Source organism: Capsicum annuum, chromosome 5 (assembly GCF_002878395.1).
Source record: "Capsicum annuum cultivar UCD-10X-F1 chromosome 5, UCD10Xv1.1, whole genome shotgun sequence".
NCBI lineage: Eukaryota > Viridiplantae > Streptophyta > Magnoliopsida > Solanales > Solanaceae > Capsicum > Capsicum annuum.
Window position 1 is genome coordinate 160,504,860 of NC_061115.1, and position 11,857 is coordinate 160,516,716.

An 11,857-nucleotide genomic window follows, 5' to 3' on the forward strand; every position below is an offset into this window, starting at 1 on the left:
TAGATTGTCAACTCAATTAGAGTTAGCTGGATGGTGGTGCAGTAGAGGTATTGCACATTTCTCATTATAATAGAGTTCTTACTAAGATAAGAAGGATTAGTTGTTTAATCTTTGAAGTCATAGAGTTTGTACTCAAATTTGTTTCATTATTAGTGGTGCTTTAGAAATCCTGGAGGCAGGTCATGGTTTTTCTTCCTTGAGCAAGGAGTTTCCACATATAATTGTTGTGTCTCTCATTTACTCTTTTCATGTACTTTACTGTTAAGTTTCTTATTTTCGAATCCTGTTTGAGACTAGGTCCCAAAGTTGGAGGGCAACTCATTTGAACTCTTCATCTTCTGATGTATGATTTAGACCTAACCTTGTGAGGATTAGATGACTTAGGGCTGTATGATATATAACCATCTTTGGATGAGTGAAAAAGTATGCTTGGCTTCAATTTGTGATTCTCATTATGACCTTTATCTCTATTAAAGATGATTTTGTCTTTCACCTCTACTTAAAATGATAGATTACACCTAGAATATATACATAAATCTAGACACAAAAGGTTAAGAGCAGATCCCTGAGATCATGCCTTTTACCTATAATATTTGACTATGTATATCTAACATAATCTAACAATTGATATACTCTCTGACAAATATCTTGACGTTGGAATACTATCATACTATCTTGATACTCTTTCTCAAGATGGAGCATACATGTCATATACTTCGAGCTTACCACAAATTTATCCAATCTGAGCTTCTCTAACAGACTTAGTAAGAATATCTGCTAATTATTCATTTGAACCAATGAAACTTGTGGCAATACATTCAGACTCAATCTTCTACCTAATAAAATGATAGTCCACCTCTATATGTTTCATTGTTTCATGGAAAACTAGATTTGAGGCAATATTTAGTGAAGCCTGATTGTCATATATAAGCTTTATCTATTTGCATTGAATATATTTTAATTCATGAAGAAGTTGTTTTAGCTAAATAAGTTCGCATGTAGCAAGGGACATAGCTTGATATTCAACATTCATACTAGATCTGGCAACAACATCTTGCTTCTTACTTTTCCAAGAAATTAAATTGCCTCCAATCATGACGCAATACCCTGAAGTAGAGCGTCTATCTGTTAGAGAACCTGCTCAATCTGTATTAGAATATCTAATAATGTCCGTATGACCTTTGCCTTCATATAGCAATTCTTTTCCTGGAGCTTTTTTGATGTATCTGAGAATGTGAATTACTGCATCCCAATGATATTTACATAGATCTTGGAGAAACTAACTAACCATGCTTACTACAAATAAACTATCTAGGTGTGTAACAATGAGATAATTCAATTTACCAACCAGACTTCTCTATCTAACAAGATCTTGCAGTGGCTCCCTCTATCCAGGGACGAGTTTGATTTTTGGATCCATAGAAGTGTCAATATGTTTGTAGTTTAACAAGCATGTTTCTTCTAATATGTTTAAAGCATATTTTCTTTGTGAGATAACAATACTTGTCTTGGATTGTGCTGCCTTAATTCCTAAAAAATACTTTAACTTTCCCAAATCTTTGGTTTGACAGTGACTGAACAAATGTTGCTTTAGTTGTGATATTTCTTCTGGATCATTTCCAGTTATGAAAATGTCATCAATATAAATGACCAAATAAATATTCCTTTTTGGACCATTATGTCGATAGAAAATAGAGTGGCCTGGTTTACTTCGAGACATCCAAAATTATTAGACAACAAAACTAAATCTGCCAAACCATGCTCTTGGAGATTGATTGAGGCCATATAGAGAATGTTTGAGATGATAAAATAAGTCTAACTCCCCCTAAGCAAAAAATCTAGGAGGTTGCTCCATATAAACTTCCTCAGCAAGTTCACCATGCAAAAAAGCATTCTTAATATCTAATTGATGAAACGACCAATGATGTATTACTGCCAAGAAGATAAGCAATGGAATAGATGTAGTTTTAGGAACTGGAGAGAACGTTTCATCATAGTAAAGACCACAATTTATGTGTACCCTTTGGCAACAAGGCGAGCTTTCAGTCGATCAACTGTTCCATCAAAACACACTTTTACTGTATAGATCCATCAACTTCTAAAAGTAGATTTCCCTTTGGTAAATGGACAAATTCCTAAGTGTTATTGGTCTATAAAGCATTCATTTCTTTGATCATAGCATCTCTCTACCTGGATATTCCAATGCTCCACTAATAGTCTTTGGTGTAGGTACACTAGATAGGTTAGATAAAAGGTATAATATAATGACGACAACCGATGATAACTTAAATAGATATATCTCTCTGATTGTTAATTTTTATTAGTACATATACATTACGTATAGAAATTGGTAGGTTCACTGCATCTGATAAAGGCAAGATGGGAGTAGGTAACGAAAGAGCAATAGATAAGTCAAAGGGAGCTACCAATGAATTAGGACTAGGATTAATTCTATCATTATCATTAAGAGGATGAGCACGAAGAGAGTATACTTAAAGAGGAGGAGCGGTTTCAGGATTTTCTAAAACATTAACCTGTTGTAGAGGAAGTATGGTACTGGCAAAACTTAAGGAATTAAACTTCTGCTTATAGTGCTTGGTGTAAAATAGGGAGATGTTTTATAAAATACCACATCTGCACTAATAAAATATTTATTTATTTTTAGATCATAGAATTTTTAACCTTTTTAGTGACGAGAGTATCCTACAAAGATACACTTAATTGATTTTGGTTGGAGTTTTTCATTTCTAGTACTTTGATCATGGACAAAGCAAATACATCCAAACACCCTCAAAGGTAGATGATAAGGATTTTGACCTGGAAAGAGAATTGAGTGAGTACTTTATTGTTTCAACACAGTGGAGGGCATTCTATTGATCAAATAACAAGCAGCGAGAACAACATCCCCTCAAAATCGAAGAGGGACACAATAGTGTATAAGTAAAGTATGAACAGTTTCATTGAGATACCTATTTTTAGGTTCAGCAACTCCATTTTGTTAAGGAGTATACACATAAGAAATCTGATGATTGATTCCTTGAGAGGACATAAAACTAAAAAAGAAAGAAGATAAGTACTTTTTGCCATTATCACTGTGTAATACCTTTATTGAAACACCAGCTTGATTATTTATCTCAACACAGAATTTTTGAAAAATAGAGAACAATTCAAAATAATTTTTCATTAAATATACCTATGTACAACGGGATAAGTCATCAATAAAGGTAACAAAATACTAAAAATACTAGACTTGAAATGACACAACTAGGACCCCATTATCTGAGTGAACAATGTCAAATATATATACATCCCTGTTATTGACTCTTTTAGGAAATGAAGTGCGACTATGTTTCCCAAGTTGATAAGACTCACATTCAAAAGATGACAAAGTAGAATTGCTAGGAATTAATTTTTGAAGCTTTTCGAGACTCGGGTGACCATAACGGTTGTGGAGAAGATCAAGTGAGGCAGCAGAAGTGAAGGAAACTAGTGGTGGAATGTTTGACATATGATATAGTCTCAATGACTCATATCTTATGCCAATCGTCCTCCCCATTTTTCAGTACTATATAACAATAGAGTCAGCCAAAAAAGTGACACTATAACTGAGGTGTTTGGTTAATTTGCTTATAGAAATCAAACCAAATGGACATTCAGGAGCAAATAAAATTGAGTTTAATAAAATAGAGGGAAGAAGTTACACGTCCCCTATTTCTTTTATTGTAGTTCATGATCCATTAGCAAGGGTAACTGCGGAGAGAGTTGTGGAATGAATAAGATTTAAGAAAAGATTTTAAATACCAGAGATATGGTTAAATGCACCAGAATCCAATATCCATGGGAAACTGGGTGAAGAACTTGTTAGACAAGCAAAGGAATTACCAGTTTATGCGGTGAAAATAAGGGTGATTGTTGTGTAGCTACTTAATACTGCAAGTAATCATTATAATCTACTCCAGACAATGTAATTGAATTAGACAGTTGACCCTCTACATCTATATGGATCTGAACCATGGGAGATGTAATATGATTATTAGTAGATTGGGTTGACCATGCAATTTCCAACAAGTTTATCGAGTATGGCCTGGCTTGTTGCAATAGGGTCTAGAGTTTCTAATGTTTCCCCTCTACTAGACATTTTATTCCTGTTGATTTTCATTTTTCACAGCTAATACAGATGTCTCAACGTTACTAGTAATATTTGTTTCTAAACCAGAGATATGGTCAGATGCACCAGAATCCAATATCCATGGGTAAGTGGGTGAAGACCTTGTTAGACAAGCAAAGGAATTACCAGTTTATGCGGTGCCAAATAAGGGTAATTGTTATGTAGCTACTTAATACTGTAAGTAATTATTATAATCTAGTCCAGACAATGTAATAGAATTATATAGTTGACCCTCTATATCTGTGTGGATCTGAACCATGTGAGATGTAATATGATTCTTAGTAGATTGGGTTGACCATGCAATTTCCAACAATTTTATCGTCTATGGCCTGGCTTGTTGCAATAGGGTCTAGAGTTTCTACTATTTCTCCTCTACTGGACATTTTATTCCCTTTGATTTTCATTTTCACAGCTAATACAGATGTCTTAATATTACCAGTAATATTTGTTTCTGAACCAATGCAAAGCAATCGAGTTGTAACATCGATTAAAGAAGGAACTGGTGAACTTGCCAAGATTTGATCCCTTATAGGACTCGAATCAAATAGAAGTCCTTTTGGTACTAGAACCATAAATAACTTATCTCTTTATTGCTCTTGTGTAGTGACACTCTTAGAAAGTGGCATAAGTGAGTCAAATTGATCTTTCAAGGTATCAATTTGTCCTTAATAACTTGCCATATCTTGATTATTTTGCTGAAGTTAGACCAAGTCTTAGACAACCTTGTATAAACATTGTATGGCATTCGTATACAAAGTCTTAGCTTTAGTCCAAACTTTATAGCAAGTTTTACAAGATTGAAATAGATTGAGTAATTTAGGATCCAAAGAGTTCCATAAGAGATTGCATAATTGAGCATCAACTTGAGTCCACTTAGTCCTTCACTAGCAACAATATCACTAGGATATTTAACTAAATAATCCTCATATCCTTGTCCCATAAACCACATCTCGATGGATGAAGACCATGGTGTGTAATTATTACTACCTTCAAATTTCATGGTAATTATAATAGGAGAACAATTTTACATCACCTGAAGATTCAAATTTCTCTGAGACATAAATTAGAGATTCACCTTTCTCTGAAATTATGGCTTCAACAACTAACTAAAATACCAAAAATGAGTTATAAAAAGGAAATTTTTTTAGTTAAAAGAACTTAAAACAAAGGAAATAGAAGAACAAGACTCCTCTTGATGACTATAGATCTGGTAGAACTATTTTAGATCTTAACTAAAAAAGAACTTTGCTAGAAAAAGGGAAGAAACAATCGATGAAGATGAATGCATTTGAAGTTTTTCAATTGTTGAAAATTATAGGAGTGATGGGTAAGATTAGAATGAATAATTGATCCTCACAAACTTGAAATGAAAGTCTGAGATGGCCAGGTAAACCTGTAGAAAGTGCTGCTAGTAAGGGAAGATGCCATAATAGTTATCAGGAAATCTATCAAAACAATCATCGAAAAAGGCAACTTGAGTGTCTACAAAGACATCAGGAGGCTTTAATACCATATTAAAGATGAATTTGTATTTCACCTCTACTCAAAATCATAGATTACACCTAGAATATATACCTAAAGCTAGACACAAAAGGTCAAGAACAGATCCCCGAGATAATGCCTTTTACCTACAATATTTGACTATGCATATTTCACACAATCTAACAAGTGTATAATCTCTGACATATATCTTAACATTGGTATACTATCTGACTATCTTTTCAAACTCCATAAATTAGATTCTTCTAGTATATTGATTTTAGTTAAGTTTCTATTTGTTGTCACATTCTGTTATATACTTCTATCCCATTTATCTAATTTTGTGATGTAATGTATCTTCTCTTGTTGTTAATCTTAAGTTTTGCCTCTAATTGTGCTTTTGAACTTTTCAGGTTTCATGATGTTGATGTACATATTTGGTACATACCTTGATGTACAATATCATGCAGCTCTTAATTGTCAACACTTCTAAAATCTCTAGGGGGAGTAATCAGTTGGGAAAATTTTAAGAAGTCCTAGGCGTGTAGTCTTGACAAAAGTTTTGCCTTCCTTTTGTTCATAGAATGTCATGAAGTTTGACCAATTCTTACGTTATTCTTATTTGGGAATTTTTTAAAATTAATTTTGGTTTTCCAATTATTTCAGTTATTTCCATTTTTTCCACGAGTTTGGTACCATACTTATGCCATCTTATATTTCTGGATATTACCTTGGTCATGGAAGGCGAGTGATTGAGCCATTCTCTTGTGAAGGCCTTTCTACTGCTTTACTCATTATTGATAACGCCCAAACTACCCCTCTTTAGAAGGATAAAGAGGTCTCTATCAAATATAGTAACCCAACTAGGTTGGAATCAATCCCACAGGGAATAGGCTAGAAATTCTTCTCGAACTTGTTGAAATCACCAAGCAATGTGAAAAAAAGTAAAAAAAAGGGATTTGCTGAAATAGTAGTAGGGAAAAAAAATAGTTGCTCTTAGTTGTAAACAATCTAAGATGTAAACTAGGCTTGTGTTACCCCTGGCTTCTCAACTAAGTAGACTTATTGTGTACTGTCAAACGATTCCAATACTTTACATGCAGAATTTGATAAGTTATTACCATTAACAGTCTTTTGGACTAGTTGATGGATGTCACCCTTTACCTTTTGAGTCTCAGGATGTCGCCTTACTAGCCCTTTATCTTGGATCCCAGTAAACTATTATCTTTAGAGTCTCAACTTATTAGATAATAGATAACCATCTTACGTAGATAATACCTATTAGCGTGAATCGATAGTTAATTATCAAATTACTATTGTGATTTCTTTTCCTAGTCACTACTCCTTTTTTGGAGTAAGTGTCAATAATCTAGATAGGATCTTAATGTTGTCCATCGCTAAGAAATCAATAAGAACGAAGAAAACCCAATACATGCAAGAATCATTATCTAGAATGACTAGCACTTCCTCTACTTTGTTAATCCACCAGGGTTCCCATAACCCTAGATAAGGGATTTAGCCACTCATAGTTATGAGATCAATCACCAAAACAGACAAAATTACAAGATCAATCTCACCATAATAAGAGAAGAAATCCCAAAGTCTTAAATTGAATAACAAACCAAGAATACTAAGATGTTTGTGAACTTGTACCCAAAGGGCCTCCTTCTGAATCAATCAATATGTGAATATATGAATATGTCAATGAATGAACTAAACAAAGACTAAAAGGTATTTATAGATTACAAAAAATCCTAGAAATCAAATCCTAACTAAAATAGGAAAACTTAACTAAACGTACATAGTAAGACTTAAAAATAAGACTTAAAAATATCATAGGAGTGTATTTAGGATACATAGAAACCCTAGGAAATGATTTCGGAATGATCTGAAGAAGTTGAGGTCGGTGGCCACATGTGGTTTCCACGTGTGGCCTAGCCTTGGGCACATGTGCCACATGCGGCCTGAGGCTGGGTGCATGTATTCACCACAAATGCAAGAAAAATTTCCTACAGCTTCTGCTCTTTGGATTTTAAACTTCTGACATATGCTTTGCCTATCTGTGATACATGTGGTCCACATATTGACATAGGTAAGTGCCAGAAGTTCTTTTTCAAATTTTTCACTCTCTGGATCTTCAATTACAGTACTTACCTTAGTCTTATATAGACCATATGTGCCACATGTGGTCCACATATTGACATAGGTAAGTGTCGGGTCTTCCTATACTTGCAACCAAGCTTCAAATCTTCAACTTCCATCATATGCTTTGGTCATTTACAATCTAGAAAGTGTCACGAATACCTAAAATTGATCAATTAAGTAGCCAAAAATATCAATTTTCATCTTTTTCTTGAATTTAGCATCCAAACTAAAAAACACTCCAAAAATAAATCAAATCTAACAAAATAGTCTTAAGTACATGCATATTCTCCCAGTTTAAGCATCGTAAGTGCTATATTTCTATAGCACATCAAGTGCCTCAACTTAGATCATTGATGTCCTCAGAAAATAAAAAAATAACAAAATAATACGACGATTCTTAACCAAGAGAAACCTAATATACCCATGGTAGTCAATTATCAACTTTATGATCAAGACCCTAACCCTTTCCAAATTCTATATTTTAAAACCGACTGTGTGTATTAATGAAACACAATAATGTGACACTAAGGAATCAAGCTATGTCATTACATTAGCAATAAACAATCATGCATATATATAAGTTACACTACCCATACAAGTAAGCAACTAGCAATACAACCCATGTGCCCTCACAACAAAGAAGTCCCACTTACTCATACGAAATAATGCAGGCCAATGCAAGGACAATCAAGAGACACTCATACTCACAAAAGAAGTTTCAATTAATGCATGTCAAATACCATAGGCTTGCCCTTATTTTATTTACCTAAGCTTTCAGACAGTCAAGTCAGGATCACTATAGGACTTGGCTTGTAATATAGGCTTGAGGGGCCAGTATGGTACATATGGGCATATTATGTGACTAAGCCTCCTTGGCACTACACTCACTTTGGGGTCCACTTTTTAACCAATTTTTGTTTTATTCCACCCTTATTTCTCCCTTTTATTCTTCTATGTACATTTAGGTTGGGTGTGGTTTCTTTATTCTGTCTTTTTCATAATTTTCTTTTCTTTTTCTTTAGCTTTATTTTGCTACCATACCCAGACCTACCCTCTTTTCTTTTATTTTCTCTTTTTCACACCTACTTTACATTGCCCACCCCTATGATAGCCACCCTTAATTTAGCCGATTTGCCTGAGTTAAAGTGCACAATGTCCACGGAGGACCAGGGCTAAAACAAATTCATTATAACAAAAATGGGAAGATGAAAGGTAAAAATAAAGAAATAGGCTATAAGGATCAAAATAGGGATCGAGGGATACTATTTCAGAATGGGAAGGTTATTTAGGCTAAAAGTGGGCTAACATAAAAAATGACCATGATCATTTTCCAATCGACTATCCTGCAACCAAGGCAAGACTAACTGGGCAAGTGCCAAATTCAACACACAAAGGAATTAAGTAGTATCTCACACACACATGATATAGAGTCACATCACAAGCTACTACCTATCTGGTTGATGCAATTGTTAGCAATGATTACCATATCCCTAATTATAATGCCATAACAAAATTCACAATAGTCACATATATATACACATGCATACAGTTCAATGGGGTATCATCTTTCTCAAATGTCAACTACCCTAGATACTGATTTTCTCCTAGTTAAACACAAAACATCACAAAACAAAACATAATACGCCTAAATATGATGGCTCTACTAGGAACAAGACTCTGAGAAAAGAGGCACGACAACAAAAACCCCAAGAGGACATCAAGACCCACAAGCAGCCCCACCCTCAACTTAAAATTATGCATTATCCCCAATGAACCAAACCTCTACAAAATAAGAGATCTAGGAACATACTTGTGGCACTATAGGTGCAAAGATCTAACGGTAATCCTACAAATACGAATACAAATAACAAAATACCTTGGGTTACCTCTCAAGCAGTGTCTGATTTCATGTCACGACATGACGGGACTTATTTGGGTACTTAGACATCCCCAACAAGCCCATGGGTACCTTGATTACTCACACTTCATCAAGGTAGCCTAATAATTGGCCTCAAATTTTCTCTTTCCACTTTGAACTTATAAACTTCACTCCTAGTTGTTTGTTTGAGTTCCCATTATGCTCATGGGGTGGAGGTAGAAAAATAAAGGACCCAAAAAATAGATGTGGCATGTTGTACTTCTTGGCCCTTATGCGAGGAATCTAGTTCTTTGATTCTAGCTCAGCAAATTCAAGAATATAGACATATATTTCATCCTCTCTGCACTCTTCTTTAGGCTTAGATGGCTCAACCAATATCTTACTATCCAAACACAATATGGAAAAATTCTTATAACAAGGTCCAATACGCCCCAACTCATGATTTGTACTCTTTACATCCCCATATAATTTTAGTATGCTCTCCTTAAGTGTAACACTATCCATAAAAGTATGAGCAATTTTTGAATCCTTTAATTTTAGCTCCTCAAGTTGGCTTCTCAAAAAAATTTTAGTCGCATACCACCTATAACTAGGTTCTTAGGCGTTACATGTAACAACTTTTGCATCTAACTCTACTTATAAGTGGTAGATATCCAAGCCAGGCCTATCAACCTTTTGAGTATGATCTTGATTTTCTTTTTCCAGGAGCACCAATGTGTCAAACATGCTCTCATTATGTTCCAAAAATATATTTGTCATACTCCTGCAGTAATGCCTTATATCAAAAGGAAGAGGATCAATAAATAAAGAGTCATCATCTCTCCATACTTCCTCTTGCCAGGTTGTCATCTCAAAAAGAGTAGGAAACAAAACAAACCCAACAAAATAAAACCCAATAACTCCAACAACTTCAATAAGAAACTCCAAAATCATATTCCCCTACAACAACACCAAAATTTGATAATGCCCAAACTACCTATCCCTAGAAGGATAAAGTGGTCACTGTCAAATATTGTAATCCAACTAGGTTGGGTTCTATGCCACAGGGAATAGGCTGGAAATTCTTCTCTAACTTGTTGAAATCACCAAGCAATGAAAAAAAGGTAAAAAGGAGGGATTTGCTGAAATAGTAGAAGGGAAAAAATTGGTTGCTCTTGGTTGTAAACAATCTAAGATGAACACTAGACATAAGTTTCCCCTGGATTTTCAACTCAGTAGAATTATCGTGCACTGTCAAACTATTCTAATACCTTGCATGCAGAATATGATAAGTTTGTACCATCAACCATTTTTTGGACTAGTTGATAGATTTCACCCTTTACCTTTTGAGCCTCAGGATATTTCCTTACTAACCATTATCTTGGATCCTAGTTAAATATTACCTTTTGAGTCTCAAGTTATTAGATTATAGATAACCATCTTACATAGATAATACCTATTAGCATGGATCGATAGTTAATCTTTAAATTACTATTATGATCTTCCTTTTCTAGTCACTACACCTCTTTTGGAGTAAGTAGCAATAATCTAGGTGGGATATTAACGTTGCCCACCGCTAAGAAATAAATAAGAAGAAAGAAAAATAAATACATTCAAGAATCATTATCAAGAACGACTTAAAACTTTCTCTGCTTCGTTAATGCGCTAGGGTTCCTAAAATCCTAGCTAAGGAAATTAGTCATTCATAGTTATGAGATCAATCATGGAATCCATAGATAAAATTACAAAATAAATCTCACAATAATAATAGAAGAAATTCCAAAGTCTTAAATTGAATAACAAACCAAGAACAATAAGATGTTTGTGAACTTGGCCCCAAAGGGCCTCCTTTTGAATCAATCAATATGTGAATGTATGAATATGTCAATGAATGAACTAATCTACTGGAAATTACCTCTATGGTGACAGTTGCAAAATTGTTGCAATAGACAACAAAACCATTTCCATAGCTCTACAACAACGGTTCAGCAAACGTCCTATATGTGGGCATTGAGATAGGTCTATGGTACGGTTTATGCGACAGTTGGCTAAAACCATCACCATAGGTGAAGCTATAGCAACTGTTATTTTTTGACTTATTGGGATGCCTTTTTTCATCTATTACAATAATTACTAACCGTTGCAATAGATTCTATTGCAACGACATTAAACCGTTGCAATAGTATCTATTGCGATGGTTTTGTTAT